The sequence below is a fragment of the Sarcophilus harrisii genome, chromosome 2 (genome assembly GCF_902635505.1).
Source record: "Sarcophilus harrisii chromosome 2, mSarHar1.11, whole genome shotgun sequence".
Lineage (NCBI taxonomy): Eukaryota > Metazoa > Chordata > Mammalia > Dasyuromorphia > Dasyuridae > Sarcophilus > Sarcophilus harrisii.
In genome coordinates this window covers 214,414,758-214,441,582 of record NC_045427.1, presented here as the reverse complement: position 1 = coordinate 214,441,582, position 26,825 = coordinate 214,414,758, and the positions used below count along the sequence as shown (strand labels likewise).

General features: G+C 36.0%; 1 protein-coding gene across 2 annotated transcripts in view; it reads left to right on the top strand.

The window, feature by feature from the left end:
* DPYSL5 (dihydropyrimidinase like 5) overlaps positions 1-26,825 on the top strand; it is a 103,527-nt gene that overhangs the window by 45,481 nt on the left and 31,221 nt on the right. The window lies entirely within an intron of this gene.

Below are 26,825 nucleotides of genomic sequence, written 5' to 3'. Positions count from 1 at the left end.
TTGGGACCAAGGCACTCCCCAATGGTTTTAGTAAATCTGGGAAGACACTTGGCATTTGAGCACTTCATTGACTGTGCCTTGGGGGGGGAGGGAGGGAAATAGTAATGTCAATTTTGAGGAATTTACTTTTCAGCATGACCTTGGAGTTAGTAGTCTTTTAATCTTGGAAGAAATTGTGGAAAGGGAGCAATGTAAACTACTTGCAACTAGATAAAAGTGGTGGTTGGCTATGTCCCCAAACTAATTTTCATGTGTGACGGAGATCTGGAAGACAATGCTAGCCAAAAGGGTTGGGTTGGTGAGGGGGACGGGTGCTTTGTTTTTTAAGGTATAGACCAGTACATTTTTTGTATTCTTGGAAGGCTACATTAATTCTCCTTTTTAGAAAATGAATTTGCATCTCATTTGGAGACTAGAAATTAGAATTTTGGATCATTGTCATTCATCATTATTACTATCACATAACTATTCTTTATATAAAACAATAATGCTGTTAAGTTCTATTTTTAATTTATATGGATTGTGGTTCTGTAATTGTGTTGCAGTCTTAATTCTGGAATAAAGATGCATTCTCACTTGTAATATGTGGGGGCGTGCATGTACTTTTTAAAAAATTGGAGTGCACATGTGATTTACTGGTATAGGGAGCTAAAACATCATGGTCATCAGGAAAAATGAATCCTGGGGCAGATATCTCTCACCTGTTCCATATACCTTCTCACCTTCCTCTCAGATCAAAAGATGAGAGACAGACAAGAGACACAGACAGATGGATACAGTGACAGGTAGATAGATAGGTACAGATAGAAACAAAGATAGAGAGATAGATACAAATAGATTATAGCCTGATCTTCGATATTAATTCTAATCCTTAAAATGATAATACTAATAGAACCACTCAAGAAAATGGATGTACTTAATTTGCAAGTCAAGATATTAAGCAACAAGTACTTAAGAATGCTATGTGCTGTAATCTTGGCACTTCAATGGCCTTTGATTTCATTGGGGTGGGGGCTCTCTGTCCTGCCCCAGATTGAAACTCCTTCTTTATTCATGTTCTTGCAGATGATCAAACAAAATATTGAGAGCCTGTCTTTTAGGTCTTTTAATATTAGGTGATATCAGTGGCAATACTCAGACTGTATCCCTATCATCTTGATCTCTTGCTGAATAATGGTGATGATGATGATGTTCATAGAGCACTTTTAAGATGTGTAAAGCAATATATTTAAATATGTGTGTATATGTACATATTTACATATATGGTCATGTATATATTCTCATTTGACCCACAAAACTAGTCCATCTCCTTTTCACATCTCGCATATAAGCCATCATTAGTAACATGCTTTAATCTACTTAAACTCATGATATTTCTCTCCATGACACTTTTGGTAACTCACAATTTAGATTCTCTGACCACATGAAGATCAATAATTTGGAGCTCTATAACAACCTCAGGATGTTGTGTATGTTGAAAAGTGATGTTGAAAAGATGGGCTTTTGTGTCAAACAACTTGGGATTGAATGAATGAATGGAAAAGTATTCACTAAGTGGTTACTGTATACAAAGCACTGTGTTGAGCCCTGTAGATACAAAAAGAAAAAAACAGTCTTTGCTCTCTCAAGGATTACTGAAAATGCTTGCAGTTTCCCAATTGCAATTGATTCAGCCTTCTTTCTCTGCAGTTTTTGGCCCAGCTTATTGCCCATATCTACAATACATATCATGTATACATGTACATTTGTAGATATATGTCCTTGTGAACATTTAGTTTGGTCTAGAGCTTGATGTCACACCAATATTATAGTATCTGATGTTTTCTTTATTCCCGGACTAATCCATTGTGGGTTTTCCCTGAGATGCTGGTGAGATACTTGCCAAATGAAATATTTACAAAGCCATTGGCAACCTGATATTTCTCCTAGTGACCCATTTTGTACCTGTCTCAAAGCTAAGGTGTTGGCTCATTTTTAAGCATCTGTTTAGAAGAGAATTATAATCCCAAGGAAAGCCCACTTAGGTGATTAGCTGAGAAAGAGAGATCAAGTTCCATTATGTGTTGTTTGGGGGAGTTTTTGTCCTTAACAAAAGAATCAGTGGAGTTTTGGACTCTATGGTTCCTAAATTGTTGTCTATTTATCAATCTGGCATCAACAACCAGAACTGTAAGAAAACTAGCTGAAAGTCCTGCTTTTCAGAATCTGCAGGAATCTTTAAATCTATCTACTTTTAAGATTTCTCTTAAACATGTTTTCTTTCTTAAAGTATTCACTATCCTGTACTTCACTGTATCCTAGTCTGACACCAGCCTGAAAGCAGCTAAGTGGCTCAGTGGATAGAACTCTAGGTCTGTTGTCAGAAATATTCAAATTCAAACATTTATTAGCTGTGTAGTCCTGGACAAGGCATGTAATCTGTCTGTTTCTTCATCTATAAAATAAGATTAATAATAGGATTTATCTTTCAAGGTGAATGAGATATGTGTAAAACATTTACAAATCTTAAAGTACCATATAGATTTTTCACTTAATATTCTCCTTAAATATATATATATATAATATTCATATGTGTTACACATACATATATAAACATATATGTGTGTATAATTCCTCATTAGAAGAGTTGACATAAATAGAAAATAATAAATTTTATCATTTTACTTTATTGTAACATAAAAAGGCACTGTAGGCAGCAGACAACAGCATGGTGTAGATAATACTTGACCTTTGAAAGTTCTTTCCAGCTCTAAATCTCTGATTGAATGATTATATGATTGTGGGGAGAGTACTGGTCTTAAAAGCAGCATATTAGACCTCGTGTTGTAGTCCCACTACTTATTAGCTGTGACTTCAGACTCATCCTTAGATTATTTGAACATCAATTTTCTCATCTTGGGCATAACAGTGTATATTCTCATTGTATATGGGTTATCATAGAGAAGTGAAGAAAGCACTTGAATCAGTCTCATAATCAACAAGCATTTATTAAGCACTTATATGCAAAGCTCTGTGATTATTAATTCACTATAAAAAAATGATAAAAATGTGAGCTGTTACTCCTCAATTGACACAGATTACTTCTTTTATAACAATAGCAGCAAAAACTTCATCCTACTTTAATTAGCTTAACCAGGTAAATATCAAATTCTACATTTAGGTTAAAAAAAATCAATCCTTCAAACACTTACATGACTTAGGGCAAGTTATTTAACCTAACTGATCTTCATTTTATTTCCTCATCTGTAAAAAAGAGATTGACATGGATGAGACCCCTAAAGTGCTTTCCAGCTTTGGATCTCTGATTTCATTGGGGGGTTTTTTGTATCAGTTATGCATAACATCTTCATTAGGAACTTCACTCATCCTTAGAACAGGCTGTTTCCACTATTTCATGCGTCAGTTGATTAGTCATTAAATATTTTATTAAGTACCTACTTAACAAAGTACTAGGAACTGTATTAATTGCTGGGAATACACAGAGAGGCGCAAGACAGCGTCAGTCCTCAAGGAGCTTACAATCTCATAGAGGGAACAACAAATAATAAATTTGTATAGATAAGCTCTATACAGAGTAAATAGGAAATAAAGAAAACAGAGTTGACACATGAATTAAGAGGGTTTACAAAAAGTTTCATATAGAAGAGGGTCTTTCCAAAGACAGTTTGTCCTTTTAAAATTCCTTTTCATTATTTCATTGTGTCCTGCCTTCCTTTTCTTGGCTTTTCAAATTCCCTTGCCAAGGTTTCCCCCATTTAAAAAAAAAAAAAATTTCCACCTAACTTTTTCATTTCTTCTCTGAGGAAGGAATGAAGGGTCCTGCCCATTTTGTTTCCCATTTGGCTTTTTCTTCACTCCCATAAATAACTCTTCTCCCCCTTTAAGTCACAAGGCCGCACAGAGTGGGCTTGTTACCCTTTCAATCTATCTACATCTTTCAGTTGAATAGGCTCTTGTAACTTTATGTGCTAACAGCTGCACATCCCTGAGAGACCAATAGCAAGGGTGAAAAGAGAGGCTAAGTAATTGGGACAGTTAGATAACCAAAGGAATTCTCGGCTGAATGAGCCCAGCCCTCTCCAGCTTTGGACCCCTAGTTCATAACTACTGTATTTATCATTCGTTACTTCTTGCCTAATAAAGGCCACCCTTAACATTGCACAAATCACACCAGTTTATCACCTCTGTGATGGCCATTATAATAATTAGTGGATGCTTTATCTGTGTATTAAACTTTATTGGGAGCTTTTTTTCATTTGCTAAGGACAGAATCAGAGGAAATGGGATTCATCTGCCTCTGCTAATTAAGGATTTAGATTACTGTGGCACTGAGTCAGAGTTAGATGGGACCTTAGGGACCTTTAAATTCAATCCTTTTGTTTTGCAAATGAGGAGACAGAGGCCAGAATAGTGAAGGTCACACAGGTAGGAAAAGGCAGAGCCCGAATTTGAACCCAAATCTCTAACTCCAGACCCAACACTCTTTCTAGTATTTCACACTGCCCCTAGAAGGGTACCTGGAAGAGCTTCTTGGGAGTGAGACATGATAGGCAGGGAGGCCATAAAATTGGAACCTATAGAAGTGATGGAAGGCAAAGACTTCAGTGGATTGGTGCCTAAAACCCAGTAGTTTTTCTTTAGTGAATACTGAAAACAGTTGTAAAGAACAGGAAACAAATATCTTTTTGACAATTTTAAGTCTTTGAGGGTTGTCTAGTGAGCTGAGAAACTGTCAGAAAGCAAGCATTTATTAAGCACTTACTAATGTCTCAAACATTATTAAGGGATTTACTTAGTGTCAAAAAGCCAATATGAGAAAATGGAATTATAGGTTAGGTCTTGGCTTTGAGATTGATTTTCTTAGCTTCTAAAATATAGCAATCCCTCATATTGTTTAGCATTTTAAGATTTTCTTCTTTAAAAAAAATTTTACATTAAATTTTAAATATTTTATTACCTCCAACTACATGTAAAATTTTTAAACATTATTTTTAAAATTTTTGAGTTCTTGATTCTTTTTCTCTTTCCTTCCTTTCCCTTGAAAGGAGCAATTTGACATAAGTTTATATATGTGCAGTCACACAAAACATATTTCCATATTAACCATGTTGTGAAAAATAAAAGACAACAAAAACGAAGATAAAGTAAAAAAAAGTATGCTTGTCTTCATTCATATATATACCATCAGTTCTTTCTCTGAAAGCAGATAGCATTATTCATCATAAATCCTTTGGTTTTCTCTTGGATCTTTTTATTGCTGAGAATAGCTAAGTCATTCATAGATGATCATCATATGATATTATTACTGTGTACAATGTTCTTCTGATTCTACTCACTTCACTTTTTATCAGTTCATGTAAGTCCAGGCTTTTCTGAAAGCATGCTGCTCTTCATTTCTTATAGCACAATAATATTCCATCACAATCATCACAACTTGTTCAGCCATCTCCCAAATAATGGTTGTGCCCTCAATCTCCAATTCTTTTCCACCACAAAAAGAGCTGTATAAATATTTTTATACATTATAGAAAAAAATCTTTTGAGAAAAAAATCTTTTTGAGATGCCAACCTAATAGTGATATTGCTGGATCAAGAGTATGCAGCCTTTGGGCATAGTTCCAAATTCTTCAGAATGGTTGGATAATTCACAATTCCACCAACATTGCATTAGTGTCCCAATATACCCATATTTCTTCCAAAATTTGTCATTTTCCCTTTTCTGCATATTAGTTGATCTGATAAGTATGAGTTGGTACCTCAGGAGTTTTAATTTACATTTCTCTAATCAACAGAGATTTAGAGCATTTTTCATATGACTATAGTTTTGATTTTTTCATCTAAAAACTGCCTGTTGTTGTCTTTTGACCATTTATCAATTGAAGAATGACTCATATTTTTATAAATTTGACTCAGTTCTCTATATAATTGAGAAATGAGCCCTTTATCACAGAATACAAAGCCCTCATGAAGCTGATAGGAGAGACATTAGTATCTCAATTTATAAATGAGGTAGGTAGGGCTCAGAAGTTACACAGCTAGTAAATGTCAGAGGTAAAACTCAAACCAGGTTTCCTGGCTCAAGACTCAATACTTTTTGAACTATGTCATTATCTCATGGCTAATACCACTAAAGTGAACCCCACCCTTCAAAATAAAACAAATGTCAAGAGATTTAGAACCAGAAGAACCTTAGATTTTATCTAGTCCAGTGGTATAAAGAAAGAACGTGGTACTGGGAATTAAGATCATAGATATAGAGCTGGAAGGAATTTTAGAGGCCATCTAGTCCAACCCCCTCATTTTATAGATAAGGAAATTGAGACCCAGCAAGAAAAGTTATTTGTCCAGAATCACAAGGGTAATAAGCCTCAGAGGTGGGATTTGAACACAGATCCTCCAATTACAGAGCCAGGACCCTTTTCTTGTATAACATTTTCTAGTACAGACAATGCCATTGGGCTAGCTCTGTAATCTTGGACTGGTCATTTATCTGGGCTTCAATTTCCTTATCCATAAAGCAGTGAATTTGTGCTAGTTCACCCTAAAGGATCCTTCTAGCAATTTTTTGTGATTCTGTATGTATGAAAAAATATTTCATTGAGTTTAAGAAGTTCTATGCAGATCATGAGATATGTGCCTGCTTAGAAGCATGATGCTTATGAACTAGTAGGAAGTCCCACAACTTCCTAGAGATTGTACATCCTCAGGCCTAGATTTCACTTTGAGACTAATTCTACTTGAACAACACACTTTTTAAACTGCTGGTAATCATCAAGAGGAGACATCATTGTATAGTAAGTTAACAGAATGGGTAGATTTGTCATCAGGAAGGACCTGCATTCAGATTCTACCTAGATTACTATCTGTCTGATCCTGGCCAATTCAAGTTTTTTCTTCTGAAAAAAAAAAAGAATAATATTTGTAGTACTTATCTTATAGGATTATTGTGAAGATCAGTTGAGATAAAGTATGTCAAACCTGCAAGTTTGGATATGCCATATGAATTATTTTATCATTTTTCAGACTTACCTACAGGTATTGGTAAAGTTTAATAGGAAGGGAGAGAGAAAGAAACAAGGATTTATTAAGCATTTACTGTGTTTGGACATTGTGCTAAGAGCTTTATAAATATCTTATTTGAAGAACACTGAACTCGAAAGTTGAATGCTTGTTTATTGATTAACTGATTGCTCTAGCAGACTAACCAGCTATATGACCTTGGACACATTATTTAATTTCCCTGAGTCTTATTTAACTCATCTGCAAAATAAAAGGATTGGACTAAGTATATGCTATGTTTCCCCCGAAGAATATAAACTACTTGAGGGCACAAATTATTTTGCATCTTCCTTGTTTCACTTGCACCTAGCATCATGCTGGGCACATAGTCAGCTTATAATGAATGATGAAGAAGAAAAAAAATTAAGCTTTTTATTTTCAAAATATATACAGTAGTTTTTATCATTCACTCTTGTAAAACCTTGTGATTTTAAAATAAATTTTACTGAGCTTCTATGTAACAATTACTTAAAACACCACACAAAATGTTTGGGGAAAAAGAAGTACTACCAAATCCTTCCCACCACACCAACCTAGTTTTGATACGCAAACCAAAGACACCAAAACAGAGAAATAATGAATATCAATGGAAAAAAACAACAAATCAAATAATAAGTATTAAAAATAAATTTAATATTAAGTATTTAAATAAAACATTAGCAAGGACATCACAGCAATACATCATAAGTTTTATACACTATGACCAGGTAGGATTCACAACAGGAATACAGAACAGATTCCATATTATGAAAATTATAAGCATGATTGATCATAGTAACAACAAAAACATATATGAATATTAAAAGAAAATATTTTAAATGATTCTATAATAAAATGATAGGGACTTTATATTATATATTATATTATGTTATACATAATAAAGGGGAGGGATGTAGGCAAAAAGCCATAATTTGAGGAAATGATGACCAAGAAGTGAAAGGAAAACCTGGTTTGGGGCAAGATAGAATAAGAAGCTTATCTTTTGAAGCCCAAGTAGTTCCATGGACAAAAGTTCAAGGTATCAGGGAACAGGAATGAAGAGGATGATGGCCAGGCCAGGATGCAGGCTCAGTTCAGAAATGGTGGAAGTCAACCAAGAATGTTTCTAGGGGCAGAGTTTAAGGTTTTCATGGGAAAGAATGGGACAAGATGAAAATGATGGCCAGAGTACAAAGGCATGGTTTGGAAATCATGGCTGGAAAGTGGTACAATTAATATTTTTTGTATTAGATAATCTCTGAGGTCATTTTCAACTCCAAAAAATTCTATTACTTGGGTAATTTCAATGTCTAATAGGTAATCAATTTAGGGCTAGAGCTCAGTTTTTCTGTCTTATTAGTTCAGCATCCTTTCTACAATACCACATTGTCAGGAGAAAGTGTGCCCCTTTTTTTCTTTCATGCTCAGGCCCTATCTACAATGATGAGTAATGTATGGGAGGCCGAAACACAATACAAACAATGAATTATGAAAAAGAAGTAGAGAAATATTATTAAAGAAATGTTTAAGTGTAGTATAGACTCTGGGCTTACTCTCCCAATCCTCTCTCAGACTGGAAAATTGGATATCCAGAGAGGCTATTTTCTCCCTCTAGCTTCCAGGGATAATCCAGAAGTTTGGGGTATCATTTTCTAATTCTATATCTCAAAAGCTACTAACAGTGTACTTTCCCCAGTTATTATCAGTTAAAATAAATTAGCCATCCAAATTTAATTAATTTTTGGAAATGGATATTTACTAAAATGGTATGATAAAAGAACAAAATATTACCTCCAAAGGATATATTCTTGGATAAGTGAGTCCAGGGGTAAATGGCTTCAAACTCAGAACTTTTACGGCAAAGGGGATAATTCATTGCTCCACAGAAAAATTTAAAGGGTGAGAGGCAGGATAAATAGAGATAATGATAGCAGACAATATTAAGACTTTGGTTTTTTTATGTAGAGATAATGATAGCAGACAATATTAAGACTTTGGTTTTTTTATGCCCCCTTGGAAAAAGAGCTTAACACCTTCCAGGGAAGAAAGTAAGCATAGTGAAGGAAAAGAGGGGTTTGAATGGATAATATGGTAAAATATACTGGAGCAAAACCGAGGAACTCTCAACCAATTGTTAAATTTTTCAGCATAAGATTTAGATCCCAGAAAACTATAATTTAGGCCTTCATTTATTGTTTTGTTGGTTGTCTAGACTTAAATAATGCAAATTAAATTTTAAAATGTGTACATACATCACACCCACCCCCATATCCTTTTTATTAAACATTTATCAGCAGGGCCGCTTATTGTTTTATAAATCTTGTTTGAGCTCACCAGGAATTCGGTACAAGGCTCAAGAAATAATCTGACTAGAAGCCTGGTGACTGTCAATTAATAAGAAGAACTGGCATTTATATAGCATTTTAAGGTTTGTTAAATGCTTTATATCCATTATCTCTTTTGAGCCTCACAACTCCCCTGATAGCATGAGACAGGAAAAGAAAAAATAACTTTTTTCTTGACCTCTTTTCTATGTTTGATACTATTGATCACTCTCCTCTTGGATTCCCTCTCTTCTCTGGGTTTTTGTAATGTTGCTCTCCTCTGCTTATTCTCCCACCGTCCCAAAAAGAAATCTTTTCAATATCTCTTGCTGATTCATCTTCCATCCTCTCACTTGGTGACCTTGTTGGCTCCTGTGTGTTCAGTTATCATCTCTAAGCAAGTGACTCTCACATCTGTATACCTGTTTTCTGAGCTCCAGTTGCTTTCATTCAAAGTGTGAATCCTCAAGTCCCATCTGGCAGCTTTCCTCTTTCTAGGAATATCAATTAGCTTGGGACTTCGTTAGACATCCTCCTACAGGTACTTATTTGGTTTTAGATTTTTTCTTCCTTTCTTATGAAAAGGACTTGGCTAGGGGAGGCATTGTAACAAAGGGCCTTTCTTCGAGTCTTTATTTTTAAACAATTTCCACTGAGCCATTTGTTTCTCAGACGGTCAGCCATTTTTTTCCTGGCTGCATGGCTACCTTTGAGGTTCATATCCTGTTTCCATAGTAACTGCATGTCAAGAGCCCGCTTCTTCTATACTCTGGCTTTGTACTAAACACAATGAATTTAAATTGGATTCTCTGCAGCAGAGATAATCATTCTGGATTGGAGAAAAGGCCCAGAACACTCTATACCAAGATTTTACAAATCTCAGCCAAATTCTCGATCTTAGCTTTGTGATGAAAAAATTCATCTTATACCCACCCCTCTGTTCCTGAGCTGTGGGTACTTCAGTATCCTTCTGTCTTTGAACTCTCTCCTTGCTTTGGATAGAAATAGCATTGTAATAGCACAGGCCCCATGCAAGGCCCAGATGGAAGGGATGCTGAAAGTAAATGAAGCATAGTAATTTTCTTTCTTTCTTTTTTTGGGGGGTGTGTGTGGCAGATACAAGTGCCAGGGAGGCCTAATGACTTCAAACAAGATGTCATTTTTACAAACCATCTGGTTCTGTATGTCTGGGAAAGACGCTGTCCTTCCATCTCTTAAATACTAAGAATGCTATTTTCAGAATATAGGGTAAATGTTTTATAGTCACAGAAATGTGAATAGTCTGGAAAATATTATTTATATTTATTTCAACATTTTCTCCAGTGAATGTTGTATGGGGACTCTAGAGCTGCATTTCTAGTAGTTTTTCTTTTATCTTTTTAAAAATTATTTTAATAGTATTTTATTTTTCCAAATATATGTAAAGATAGTTTTTAACATTCACTTTTCCAAAACCGTGTGTTCCAAATTTTTCTCCCTCCTCAAGAGAGCAAGTAATCTGATATAGGTTAAATGTGCAATTCTTCTAAACATATTTCAATATTCATCATGCTATGCAAAGAAAAATCAGATCAAAAGGGGGAAAATCACAAAGAAAAAAAACAAGCAAAAAAGGTCAAAATACTGTGTTCTGTATACATATTCAGTCTCCATAATTCTCTCTCTGAGTGCAGATGGCACTTTCCATCTCAGATCTATTGGAATTGCCTCCAGTCACCTCTTTATTGAAAAGAGCCAAGTCTATCACAAGTGATCATCATATATTCTTGTTGGTGCTGTGTACAATGTTCTCTTAGTTTCTCCTCACTTCATTTAGCATCAGTTCATGTAAGTCTTTCCAGGCTTTTATGAAATCAGCCTGCTCATCTCTCATGGAACATGATAATCCATTACATTCATGTACCATAATTTATTCAGCCATTCCCCAGCTGATGGGCATCCACTCAATTTTCAGTTCCTTGCCACTTTTTACAAAAAGGGAAAAAAAAAGCTGCTACAAAATTTTTACATATGTGGGTCCTTTTCCCTCTTTTATGATCTCTTTGGTATATAGAACCAGTAGAGACACTGCTGGATCAAAAGGTATGCACAGTTTGATAACTTTTTGAGCATAGTTCCAAATTGCTGTCCAGAATGGTTGGATCAGTTCACAACTCCACCAACAATGTATCCGTGTCCCAGTTTTCCCACATCCCCTCCAACATTCATCATCATCTTTTCCATAGATCATCTTAGCCAATCTGAGAAGTATAAAGTGATTCTGGGTTGTCTTAATTTGCATTTCTTTAATCAGTAGTGATTTAGAATATTTTCTAATATGACAAGGAATAGCTTTAATTTCATCATTTGAAAATTGTTCATATCCTTTAATCATTTATCAATTGGGGAATAGCTTGTATTCTTATAAATTTCAGTCAATTCTCTATATATTTTAGAAATGAGGTCTTTATTAGAAACATTGGTTGTAAAAAAAATTTTCCCCAACTTTTTGCTTCCCTTCTTATCTTGGTGCATTAGTTGTTTTTTTTTTTGTTTGTTTGTTTTTTGCAACAGCTTTTAATTGAATATAATCAAAAGTATCCATTTTGCATTTTATAATATTCTCTAATTCTTTGGCCATAAATTCCTTCCTTCTCCACATATCTGAGAGGTAAAATATCCCTTGTTCTTCTGATTTGTTTATATTATCACCCCTTATGTCTAAATCATTAATCCATTTTGACCTTATCTTGTTATAATACAGTGTTAGGTGTTGGTCAAAAGCTAGTTTCTGCTATACTATTTTCTGGTTTTCTTAGCAATTTTTGTCAGATAGTGAGTTCTTATCCCAAAAACTAGAATCTAGATTAATGTAGTCATTAACTACTGTGTCTTATGAACTTAACCTATTCCACTGATCCATTACTCCTACTTCTTAGTCAGTACCAAATGTTAACTACTGTTTTATAATATAGTTTTAGGTCTGGTATGACTGGACCCACCTGCCTTTCCAGGAGTTTTTGGATACGGGTTCCTGTAGCCTACACTGCAGAGCAGCTTAAAGAATGCCATCTTGGTTCCATGGCACTTGGTCTAGTTAGGGGGCACCTCTTAAGGAGTCTCTTTGTGTCTGTAATCTTCCTCAAAGTTCAGAGGATTCCTGGGAAAACCGGGATTGGGGGGCTCAGATACCTACTTTCCTTCTTCTTTGCTCTCTGGCAGAGCATATAGATTATTGAGGGCAAAGAGGGAATGGTAGCTTTCTTCCCTTTCCCCCTTTTTTAAGTATCTTCTAAAACATTTTCACCTCTACCCAAAGAAGATTTGCTAGGGTTTTAGGTACAGAAGAACCCACTACCAGCCTCCCTAGAATAGAAATTTAGAAATAACTGATGCCCCCTAATCTTTAGAAATAATGCTGCAAAAGAGAAAATGTGTCTGAGGAGAAGAAAGTATTAAAATGACTTTCTTGTTATTTTCTTCTGTGCATAATATTGCTGCTCTTGTCCCCAAGCCTTTGGGCTTGATATATACTTTTTTCTCACCTTTTTAGCATCCTGGCTCTCTTCAAAGCTAAGCTTCATTGCCACTACACGAGGTTTTTCAAGATTTTTCTCCAAATATTAGGGCCCCATCCCTCCCTATAATAATGTGATTTTACAATAGATTTTCATTGATATCTTTTGCTGTTGCATGGTCTACTTTCCTCATTTCCCTCTCTCCTTCCACCTCCCAGAGAAGCATTCCTTATAACAGAATTCAAGAAAGAAAAAAAGAGGAGATGTATCTACCTTTATGGCTTTTGTATTTATATGGCAGTGTTCTTATTGTTTCCCTCAGTGGAATATATATATGCTCCTTGAGGGCAGAGACTCTTTCATTTGTGACCTTTTATTTACACATCACAATGTGTGAATACTGTGTGCTTAATAAATACTTATTAAATTGAATTTAATGTGTTCCCTGTCTTTGTCCCCACCCAATAGTCTCTCAGGCCAATCTAGGTCATCATCATGATTTGGAGGTCATTGGGGGAGAGGAGAGATGAAAGAATAGATGAGGAGCTCCATTCATTGTGGAGGTTCATGGATTCCTTCTGCTCTTTTTCATTTCCAACATAGACTACTTTGTGTGTACTTGGATTTTACTAGTTCACATAAAGAGGCCATACTTAGGAGTTACTCTAATTATATTGCTCTTAAATCGGTAAACTTTCTAAAAGCCTCCTGACACCATGTATAGGAGCTTGGATAATGGATGCTGTCTTTCACCAATGGGTACCTGAGGCGATAGCTCTACTGGCTGCCATGGGCAGACTTAAATAACAGCTTTCTGACCTCTTCTGGGGGACTTCAATTAAACAGTTTATTTGAACAGTAAATTGCCTCTTATCAGTAACTCTGCATATCTTAATGGGGTTGGGGAGAGAGAAAAGAATTTTGCCTCTTATTAGCACCTCTTTGTTTGAAATGGAAAGCTTTACTGTAAAAAATGGTTCACTTTCCTTGACAAAAACCAACCCAAGTTTATTGCCATGATAAAGTAACAAGATGTATCCTTGGCGCCATTCTGTATTACTTTATCACTGTATCACTTTAAACAAACAAGAGGAGTTTGTTTATTGCCAGCTGTAGGCAAAATTGTCCTGTCCTCCCCCTACTACATTGTACAGGAGGGACCCTGGCTCTCCAAGGCTGTGTCTGTGGAATGCTGGCTTTTATAGTGCCTACTGAGTTTACAGAGGTGTTGTCTGTAACCATGGCAATGGACTTGCATGTGTCATTCAAGGACCAGGCAACCTAAGTTAGTGAGGTTCAGCAGACAGATGACTAGTTCTAAATACATTTTTTTGGCCCTGGCAATTCATGGAATTACCTGCTAAAGTGAAGATGAGTCTATGGTTTGTTCTAGTGCTATCTTTTGATCTCATGGAGGGATGGCATAGTGTAATGGATAGAGCCTTGACTAGCATCAAATGCATCGAAAGAGATTGAATCTGAGATAAATACTGGTTCTACTCTTTACTACAGAGTACTTCAGCACTCCCCAAAGTCTGTCAGAGACAATTCATTAATATACACAGATCCCTACTTGGAGCAGAGCCCAAACAGGCCATGTTTCCCTTGCTAATTGGAATTCTCTCTCTCTCCCCTTAACAATTCCCAGTAACATTTTAGAGCAATCCTAAAATCAAAGACAAAATTTCTTGCAAAATGAAAACAAAAGCATAAAATTTAGAATGTTTGGATTTACTTAGAGAAAGTAATGTTAATATTTTAATCCCAAAACAGGTTGTAACCATTCCTGCATGAATCTTTAACTTCAGAACTTCAGGCACCCACTAAATGGCCTTGAAAAATTTACTGGTTCCCCTGAAATCTATTACTTTGCCCACTGAGTAATCTGTCCTATTTCTTCTCCTTCTGACAGCTAGGTGTACGCCTCTCTGAGCTCCTCTTCAAGCCTTGGCCCATGAGCATGTAATACATACAAATAGATTCTGGAAAATGTAAATTTTAAATTTCCCATTGACTCCATACTTGGCTCTTCCTTTGGTGCTCAGTGATTTTGTGAGCTTTGTTTACAGATAAGAGACATCAGTATACCCAAATAGTTAATACTTAAAAAGGAAGCCTTGATAAATGTCAGAGTGAAAAATCTTCACATTAGAATTTTCATATATGGAACACAATAATTACAAAATGACAGTAAAATTCATGGCCGGGTAATTGTGGTATTTGTAGTAATCTTGTACTGATGAACTTTGATAGCTGCTTTTCTAAAAAATTGCTATAATTTAAGTACAATGACACTGACCTCTGGAATGATGTTTAACCTTTTTTGCAAGGATTTCCTAATTTGATTGGTTATTGAGATAAATGTAAGGAAAAGAAATTAAACTTCTTAAGTAGGTTCTGTTCTGCTATGACTGTTTCAAGATCTGTCAAATCTCCAGTTCCATAGAACTAGGACTTTGGTTCAGGTTAATTCATCTGTCAGTCAGAGAATCCTTGGACAATTCTGTCTTTTGGGTTTATAAAGAGGTATTGTGACAGAGAATAGAATGCTACCGTATTGGAGTCAGAAAAAGACAGGTTTATTCATCTGGCTGTGTGATCTCAACCACTATTTCTGAAATTCAGTGTCCCTTTTTATAAAATAGGGATAATATTGCCCTTTATAGGGTTGTGGTAAGGATCAGATGAAGTACATAATAAGTAGAAAGAGTTTTTCAAACTTTAATACTTTAAAATGCCAATTATTATTCTGTCTCACTGAAACTTCCATAAAATGACAGTGTTCCCTAGTACATGTTTTTTATCCTAATTATCATCATCTGTAGTCTCTGGATTCTGACAAGTGGTTCATAATCACCCATATATCACACACTTTAGAAAGACAGGTTATCAGCTCTTCATTAATTCCTGATTGAATACCTCAAATGCTTAATATGACATGTGTGGGCTTTTGAATTAAAAGAGTTTTCTAGGTAATCAGAAAAGCATTTTAATATCAGAATAAAATTCCATTGCTGTTTCCTTGAACTCCAGAAAGGGGAAAAATGGAATAAGTTTGCATTCTTGAACAACTCTTATTTCATTTCATTTCATTTCATTTCATTGCTGATAGGAAATGTTTATACTATATTACTTATAATAAGGCATCATTAATCCTGAAACTGTCAAATGTACCATCATAAAATAGATGGTCTTGGCTCTTGAGTAAACTTCTTAGGAACTCCTTTTCCCTCATAAGTTCAAGTCCAGATCTCTAAACTCTTGAACTTTTGAGGGCTTCCCTGAACATGGGATTTGGGGTTTTAGGAATTTTATCTAGGGAAGACTGACATGTGGGTGAGCTCCTTGCTTCTTCTTAAGGAAGCCATTTATGGCTTAATAGAGAATGAGAAGGAAAATATTTCCTTCCTTCTGCAGGCTCAATCTGTTGTCCTCAAGAGGAAAAGGCACAAAGGGAAAAATGAGAAAAGAAAAAAAGAGCCAGCAGCAGTCTGTCTGCTCTTTTTTACAGGATAGTAAAAGGGTAAGAGTCTTAGCTAACCAGAGTACCTTGGGGGCAACTTCCAGGCACTGAAACCCACCTCCTAGGAGACACTAAGCTGATGCTTCAAACCAAGCATTTTGTCTTGGGGCAGTCTTAGTTTACGAGACTTAATCAAGAGTTGTTTTTGGCCCCTTAAAGGTGCCAGTGGACATATTCATACCCTCTGAGAGGTGTTGTTGTTTAATAGTTTGTCATTTTCTTGGCAAAAATAATGGAGAGATTTGCCATTACAGATGAGGAAACTGAGGCAAGCAGGGTTAAGTGATTTTGCCAGGATCACTCAGTAAATATCTGAACCCAGATTTGAACTCATCTGAACTCAGTCTTCCCAACTTCTTGACTCCAGGTCTAGTACCCAGTCCATCCAACCATGTAAGACCCAAACCAAGAGTTTAGGTAATAAGTTCATCAAATTGATCTCATCATAGGAACTGCACCAGAAATTAAAATATGTTAAGTGCATATAAGAGGGAAGACAGTATCATGAGATATTGGAAGAGGTTGGGAATTGCTTCTAGGGGATGGGAAGGGGGAATCAGGGAAAGCTTTATGAGAAAGATCACATCTGAGAAGATTTAAGAATTTTAGCAAGTGAAGGTTACAGGTGACCAAATGTGTGCAAATGCCCCAAAATGGAGGTGGCAAAAAAGGAATAGGAAACAAGTCTACCTCTTTAAGCCTAAATTTTCTTATCTGCAAAATAGGGATAGTGTAGTCTACTACACTAGCCAGTAAGTCTACTGGCCAAAAAATGAGTAAGTTGATTTTGAGGGATTACTGCTGGACCCATAGGATCTGGGAAGCTATGTCCATTCACTTTTGTATGCCCACTTGATAATTAAGAGCACTTCCGGGGGTCTCCTTCCTTGCTGCTATTTAGCTCATACTTTAAGGGACTTTAGGACCTCAATGAGCCTCTTAAATTTCTAAGTTCATCTCCAAGTATGAACATATCCATAGGCAGATCATCATTAACCAAATATTAAGGAAGGACAAAAATAGAAGACTAGGCAGAGACCCAGGTGCAAGTGCCCCAGTTGAGTCCTCCTGGACAAACTGCCACAAAGTTTCTATCATTCTGGGATAGAAAAAAGGTCAACCTTTTCCCATCCCTTAAAAGAAATCTTAGTTACATAATATCTCTTAGAGAGTTGAACAAAGAACTGGAGCCAGATGCTGTCAGCATTTCACACCCTTGCAAATGCCATAGTGGATCAAGAGAATAGAGGGCTACTTGGGTTTGCTGTGTCATAACAAAACACCAAAGCCTTTCCAATGCTGGATCCCCACAAGGCTGGAAGCAGGCTCCCAAACTCCCTCCCACATGGTAGGCCAGAACCAGCAAAGGCATCTCTGAGTATGCTCCATGCTATGTCCCTTGTTACTGGTGAAAGGGAGTAATAGAGCTTAGACTATGTAGGATCTTCAAGACCAAAAAGAGCATGTCTTTAGTATGGCAGTTATGCAATAATCGTTCACTGAAATTCTTTAACTGCTCACATGTCTTGGACAGATTTGTGCATTAGAAATTATATGCCATTTATATGGCACTTTTTAAGACTTACAAAAATGTTATTATATATCATTGTATTTGTGCTTCATAATAATTCTACTATGGAATAGTGGGTATTTTTAATTTTTGCATAGACCTGTGATTTTATTTGTGTAGGGAAATCCCCAGATACACACCTTCTCTGAAACTTAGTCGTAAAGCAACACCACAGACACTGAAAGTTGCCCAGGATTACACTGGCTCTATATTTTTTTGTGATTCCAAGGCCAGCTCTTTGGTCACTAACCAAGCTACCTCTTGAAATATGTATTATTGCTACACTATCCCTATTTTGCAGATAAGAAAATTTAGGCTTAAGGAGGTTAAATAATTTCCCCAAAGTCATACAATTAGAAGAAAATAGTACTTTAATGGATTTTGAGCTTTAAAGAATAGATATCCTAATTCTAAAGAATAGTTGACTCCTATTAGAGTAAGTGAATTTAAGAAATGCAAGAATGTGCAGACAAAACTCAAACGGTTCTGGAATTCATGCAATTGGATTTCTAAAAAAAAATTTCAGAGAATTTCTCTACATATCTAACCACAGATGACCCTCAAAGATAAATTGCGAGCTGAAAGGGACCGTAGAGATTATCTAATCATAACTTTAATTTTATGAAAAGTTCCTCAACTCTTATAAAGAATGGAATAAAAATTTTAAAATGTAACTGCTAAGAATTTGAAAGAACCCATGGGGATAGCAAGGTCCCCTAAAATCTGGGCTCCCATTGTCCAGGTTTATTAGTCTTGGAGATTATCCAAAATTATCATTCTTTCTTAGTTTACTGCCCCTGTGAAAAGTTTACTCTTAGAAGATTTCCATAAATAATAAAAGGATTCTCACAAATGTGGATTAGTTAGTCTTAAGCTTCCTTATAAATATTGAAGGTAGTAAATGCATATCAAATAGAACAATCTTATTTCATCTCATCCTACATAAAACATAAAAGTTGTAACAGATTCACAAAATCCCATAAATAGAGAAAACAAATACAATACTCAACAACAGCACAGGAACTCCCTTTGAAGGGAATTGAATTTGGGTTTGCCATTGAGAGATAACATTTTGGCATTCCAGTAAATCCTCTCTCAGAGGTTTCTATGCAGTCCCTCCCAGACTCATAGTGCCAGTCTGTTGTTTGGATTCCCTTAGAAGGCAAATACATTTTAGGGATACCAGATAGACAACCACCAGCTTCCCATCAGACCTGCACTGTTCAAATAACTCATGGTAATATTAGAAAGCAAAATACAGGCAGCATTCTCCATCTGGTGACTTTAAAATCCCTTTCTGTTCCTCCTCCTGCAGGGGACACAGTGGATGCTCCTTTTTCTTTAAGAAATCTTTAGCTTCCAATTAGGAAGCCACCATAGTAATCCGGAGGTCACACAGAATTTGTTTTTTTTTTTTAAAAAGGATGATCTGAATGAGTCAGTGTTTTTGAAAAACTGTGCAGAGGGGCATGTGTCTGTACACACACAAATAGATATATAGCACAAAGATTACTAGATTTTAAATTAAGGGAGCTTTAGAGAAGACCTTGGAGGGAGCCCATTGCCTGAAACCAGAAGCTAGAGATTCTTAAAAGACTTGAGGGGGAGAAAAAGTATGAGAGATAGATAACCTGTGCAAAAGAACAGGTCAGAAGGTAGAATCACCTGTGCAGGGAATATCAAAAAGGCCATTTTGACTAGAACTAAAATAAGAAGAATAATAGGAAATTGATGTGGAAAAAATTAGGTTGGAGGCAGTCTAGGCTGGTGAATAGAGTTGGCTTCATTACCAGGCAACCTGGGCTTTCAAGCCTCATACACGACATACACTGGCTATGTGATCTTTGGCAAGTCATTTAAACTTTGAGTTATCAAGACCAGGGATGTCAACTCAGATACAAACAGGAGTACCCATTGACTTAGAAAACAACATAGGAATATTACCTATGCTTATTGTATTTTTATTTATTTTATTAAATATGCCCCAATTATACTTTAATGTGGTTCAGCCCTGATGACATCGCTGATCTAAGATACACTCTAAGATTATAAATTGCAGACATTGTCTGGGTAAAGAAAAATTCTCCATCCTGGAGTTCTCTATATCAATTAAATCACATCCTGTTTGAGTGGTAGAAGGTCCCAGTAGCTTTCTGTTTGGGATATTTGTCATGGACCTTCATAATCCACTCATAATAATATCCTCATAATCATCAACCCCGTCAGATAAATGTAAATGCAAATTAATTTCAGGAGCAAGAGAACCTTAATAATTGGGGATTTAGGAAATGCTCCATGAAGGAGATGGTACCTAAGCTGCTGCTTGAAGGAGATCTTGAAGGAAGGATGATGATGATGTTTAATGGTTTTAGTTGGGTTCAACTCTTTGTTGACCCTGTTGGGATTTTCTTAGCAAAGATACAGGAGTTGTTTCCCATGTCCTTCTCCAAGTCATTTTACAAATGAAGAAATAGCTAAGCAGGGTTAAGTGACTTGCCCAGGGTCACATAGCTGATAAGTGTCTGAAAATAAATTTGAACTCAGGTTTTCCTGATTCTGGGCATAGTACTCTACCACTAACTGTCCCAAAGAAAGCTAGCAGTTCTAAGAGACAGAAGTGAAAAAGAAGTGTCTTCTAGTCATAGTAGCTGCACCCTGTACAAAGGTAGGAAGATAGGAGATGGAATGTAGAGTTTGGAAAATAATCTATATGGCCAGAACATAGAATTCACAAAGGAGAGTAATATGAAATAAGGGTGAAGAAGGTAGGTTAGAGGACTTTACTGTAGGAGTCCTGAGGAGTTTGTCAGGTTGAGGAGTTTGTATTTAATCTTAGAAGCAACAGTAAATCACTGATTTTTTTTTTTGAGTAGGGATATGAAGTTGGCATCTTTTTTGATAGATTGCTTGTCAGAATGAAGCACTGGAAGCATGGAAAGCAATCAAGAAGTTATTGAAATAGTTCATGTGAGAAGCAACAAAAGCCTAGATGGAAAAAATGGAAATAGAATTAAGATTTGACAGCTGATTCAATATTATATGGGGGAGAAGGGAGAGAGGCAAGAATCAAATATAATTCCAAGGGTAGATGTGCCCTTTGACAGCAACAGGAATGTTTAGAGGAAGTATTAGGATAGAAAGTCAATGAATTCACTTTTGGATATGTTGAATTTAAGATGATAATGGTGCATTCAGGTGGAGATATTCCAACAGGTAGGTACTCACATAGGACTAAAGTTCATATTAGAGATTAGACCTGATATATTTATTTAGATTCATCTAAATAAAAAATTTTTTTCTGATAAAGGTCTGATTTCTAAGGTATATATATATATTACATTTGGAACAGCCAAATTTATAAGAATAAGAGCCATTCCCCAATCAATAAATAGTAAAAGGATATGAATAGATATCTTTTAAAGGAAGATATCCTAGCTTGCTAATAGCCACATAAATTTTAAAACAACATGTACTTTATATCCATCAGATTGTCTAAAGTGACAAAAAGAAAAATAACAAATGCTAAAAAGGGCTATGGGAACTTCAGTTTACAGGTGGTGGAGTTGTGAATTGATCCAATAATTCTGGTAAGCAATTTGGAATCATGTGGAAAAGACTACTTTGACACAATAATACCACTACTATAGCAGGTCTATTCTCCGAAGGGAACAAAGGATCCATATGAACAAAAATATTTATAACAGCTTTTTGTGGTAGCAGAGAATTAGAAACTGAAGGGGCTATCCAACAATTGAAGAATAGTTGAACAAGTTATAGCATATGAATGTGATAGAATACTTCTGTGCGGTAAGAAATGATGAAGGGGGTATATAGTTTCAGAAAAATCTGAGAAGACTTGTATCAACTGATGCAAAATAAAGTGAGCAGAATTAGAAGAACAATTTATATGATAACAATAATAATATTAATATTGTAAGATTAATCCTTTGAATTTCAAAGGATTCATATTGAAACACTCCATTCACCTCCAATTAATGGACTCAGTGTGGAATGATGCATTCTTTTCTTTTTTTTTGTTTTTTGTTTTGTTTTATTTTGTACATGGCTAATGCAAGATTTTGGTTTCATGACTATATTTCTAATAAAATTTGTTTTAAGCCTTCTGAATAGGTGGGGGAGGAGAAAGGGAGGGAATTCAGAGATAAAAATAAAACTGAATTGGAGTCATCTGCATAGAAATCATTGAATCCATGAGAAATGATGAGATAATTAAGGGAGAGGGTATAGAGAAAGAAAAGAGGGCTTATGAAAGAGCATTGAGGAGCTCCCATGAATAGTCAGGAGGTAGAAAATATTCCAGGAAATGTAACTCAGATAGGTAGTAAAAGAACCAAGAAACCAGCAGAAGAAAGTGAATGACCTTGTCATAAGCTGCCATAAGGTCAAGTATAATAAAGATTGAGAAAAAGGCTAATAGATTTAGCAGTTAAAAGACTCTGTTGGTAACCTTGGAAAGAATAGTTGTGCTCGAGGGACATGATCAGATGCCAGATCACAAGTAATTGAGAACAGGCCAGTTTGGCTGGAGTTCAGAGTATGGGAGATGCCAGATTGCAGAGAGTTTTGAATGCCAGGCCTTTAAGGTGTTTGGGATTTATTAGTAGGTGACAGAGAGCCCTTGAAATTTTTTTAATACTGAATTGATATTATCAGATCATGGCATAACAATTAATCCTGAATTGTAAGGAGCTGGTTAAGTTGTTCTGGGTCAGGCCTGACTCAGGCTGGTGCAGTGGCTCAGTTTTAAGATTGTAATGAAATGAGTCACTTATAAATCACTTATAAGTAAGTCTTGCATGAAAAAAATTGTTCAGACGAATACAACTACCCTAGTCTTTGTAAGGAGATAGATCCTCAACAAGAAGGATGTCTTAATTCCTACAGCAACATGGAGTTAGTTCTTGAAGCCCTAAGTACCTTTGCAATTGATCCCGAAGAAGCTACATCAATGGTTTGAGCCTTAGTCTCTAGGACCAACTAAGTCTCAAATAGAGTTTCAAAAACCTAGCTCTAGACTTCATGGGATATATGTTGTTCATACCACAGAAAGTATTTCAGTGATCCAAGGAGTAAGTGAGGGCCTGGCTTGAGGTGGTAGCAATGGGAAAGGATTAAATGGATAAGTAAAATTTCCCAAAGAAAATTGACAGGACTTAGCAACTTCTTAGAGCAGGTAAAAGTAAGGAAAGCATCAAAGATGGCATTAAGGTTTTGATCTAAATTGACTGAAGAATCATCCAGGTATTTTGCTAAGCAATTAGAAATGTGGGTCAAGAGGTTAAAAGACATATTTGTCAGGACTAGAGATACAGATTTGGGGTTCTTCCACACTGAGATGGCATGGAGATCTCCAAAAGGAAGAGTCCAGAGATGAAAGGAGGGACAAGATGGAATATTTAAAGAAGGCTTACATGATGGGGGCAGGTGGTATTTGAGTTCTTTTACTTTGTGAGCATTCTTTATGCCAGCTCCACAGTAATTTTTTAAAAAAATTCTTAGCAATTTTTGCGATGAAAAGGAAAATGCATCTTCTATTTCTCTCTGGACTAATCTCATAGGCACCTCATGTTCAAAAGCCCCAGGAGTAGCAATCATGGTTAGTCACTGCCAATCAGAATGTCCTTCCTTTTGAAAGCATATTTAGTTCCTTCAGCTCTTATCCTGATAAAATGCTTCCCAGAAATTTTAAAACACAGACAGAACTACACAGATTTGAAATGCCCCCTCCCCAAAATTTCTTCTCTTGAAGGAGGTATTCTGTGTCTCAAGGTCATGCCTTGGAGAAGACACGCCTGTAAGTTTCCATCATTTTATCCTTGTCTTTATATCTGGCTCTAAATGCTATTCAGTAGATCAACAAATTGCTTAATTGATAAACTGAACATAGCATGGTGCCTGGAATAATAGTATATGTTTAATAAATATTGATTGATTGAAAGTTGTGAAGTATTCTCAATATTAACTTCAGTAATTTTCTATTGACTAAGTTGATGTTTCTATACAGGACTTTTTAAACCTTCAAATGCTATATAAATGTGAGGAATTATTATTGTTACTGATTCTCTTCGCTTGTCCTTTGTATCCATAATGCTTAACAAATTTGTAGTAAACAGTAAGTGCTTAATAAATGCCACCATCTCCATAAATAGATTCTCCCTTCCCTACTCCTCAACTTCTAGTGTTTATCACCCCAAAAAAACTTTTTATCTATTTTGTATACACATGTGTATGTACATTTATTTCTCTCTATAGAATGTTAGCTCCTTAAGGGGGAGGGACTGTTTTCCTTGTGTTTATGTATTAATTGTGCATAGGTGCTTAATAAATGCTAGACACTTATTAATGATTCCATCTCTTCAATTGCCCCCAAACTACCACTGGGTGGCAGTGGTGCTATAATCTATGAGGTTTTATAGACCAAACAACTTTGAATTTTGTGTTGGGTATCTTATACTCAAATACTGCAATGCGTGTGGGACTTCATCAGATGGGGGCATTCCTTCCAGTGATGTAAACCACATACTATCCTGTGCTTGCCTTTTCTGCATAGTTCTCATCTATCTCCCCATAAATTCACCTTGCAGGATTAATCCATGTCCTGGAAGGTTTCCAGGTTGTTTTTCAACATATGTGCTGGGCACCTGGCTATCCATGGGTTATTCTTGACTCAACAATGTGAAAAAAGTATTTTAGAACAACTGATATTTAATTAAGCATGAATTATTAAATTCTATCATTTTAATTACCTGCATTGACATTGAAAGAATTTTTAGGCAGCTTCATGTAAACTGGAAAGAATACTAGTCTTCTGCCACTTACTAGCTGTGTGAGTTTGGGCAAACCACTTTCTGAGCCTGTCTTCTCATCTGTAGAACAGGATTAATAATACTTATATTGCCTGTCTGATGGGGTTACAAAAGCCCTCAACTATAAAACACTCTAAAAAAAAAAAGTGAACTCTTGCTATCTTCAACTACCATCATTAAGAGCAATCTACTCATCTTGAGATAAATGTAAAATTCTACATTTAGGCTCAGAAAACTCAGTTACTTGACCACTTTCATTAACTTCTATTGTTCTCAGTTTCCTCATCCAGAAAGAGGAAGCAGTATGAAAGAAGGATAAGGAACAGTGGTCTTAGAGTCAGGAGCATCTGACTTTGACTCCTCCTACAGACATTTGATTTACTGTGTGACTCTGGGCAAGTGCCTTAGCCTGTCTGGGCTTTCAGCTTGCTTATCTGTAAAATAGGGATAATAATATCCATCTTACAGTATTGTTGTGAGGATCAAGTGGCAAGCATTTTGTAAACCTTAAAATATTCCATACAATGATGGGATTAGACTAAATAAAACCCCTAAGGTCTCTTCCATTTCTAAATTCATGATCTTATTATCCTAATAATTATATATATATATATATATATATATATACACATACATACATACATACATACACACACATTTGCCATATGCCATATTGAAGACCATTGGATGAAAGTAACAGAGATAAATTTCAGTGCAGTGTAAGGAAGAACTTAATAACCATTAGAGCTGTCCATCACTGGAAAAGGTGAGATCTCAAAATAGTCTGTCACTGGAAAGCATTCAATAAGGAACTGACAAATTATCTGTTAGGAATATGTAGGAAAGGCTCTTGCATCAGGTAGGAGGTGGACCTTTATATATCCCTTCCAATTGCAATATTCTATGAATTTTAAAATAGAATTTCATAACTCCTCTTGAAATAATTAAAACTGACCTAGAACTGAGAAGTACTCTTCTAGATAGAGATTTGGAGGCTCTGCCAAGGTCAGCAGCAGAGCTGGAGCAAATATAGATCTATTTCATACCTGACTACTCTGACTGCCTATAATGCTTCAAAGTAATTCTTCAATCAAAGGCAAAATCCCCTTTAGCACAAGGAAGATTGCTTTCTAAGACAGGTGCCATATAAAAGCAGGTGACATTCCAGTTATTTCTGAGAGTCCTTTTCTGACCTAGCAGTGATATGACAGCCAAAAAAAAGAATTCTTTTAATTTAAAAATGTTCCAAATAAAATAATCCTTTCAGAACCTCTCTCTCTCTCTACCATTCAATGGGAAAAGGACATGCTATGATAGAATGCTACCTGTGCAGATCAGGTAAAGAAAGAGGAGGATGGTAAAGTACCAAGGAAAAATGAGGGTGACCCAATCCTTCCTAAGAGATGTAGGATAGCTTAAGATGCCCAGAAGGGCAAGGACAAGATCATAATGTTCTAGAATTTTAGGTTTAGGGTTAGAAAAGGGACCCTTGGGCTATAGAATTCAGCTCCCTCATGCTGATAAAGAAACTCGGGCTGAAAAAAGTAAAGTGATCTGTCCAGCAGATGTTTGAGGCTGTATTCAAGTCTGGGTCTCCCTGACTTCATCTACCCATCTTCTGCTCTATCTTGCTGCCTCAGTTAAGAAAAATCCTTCTCTGACTTAACATGAACTGATGCTGAGTGAAATGAGCAGGACCAAGAGATCATTATATACTTCAACAACAATACTATATGATGATCAATTCTGACAGATGGGGCCATCTTCAGCAATGAGATGAACCAAATCAGTTCCAATAGAGCAGTAATGAACTGAACCAGCTACACCCAGTGAAAGAACTCTGGGAGATGACTATGAACCACTACATAGAATTCCCAATCCCTCCATTTTTGTCCCCCTGCATTTTTTATTTCCTTCACAGGCTAATTGTACAGCAAAATAACTGTATGGACATGTCTACATATATTGTATTTAACTTATACTTTAACATATTTAACGTGTATTGGTCAACCTGCCATCTGGGGGAGGGGGTAGAGGGAAGGAGAG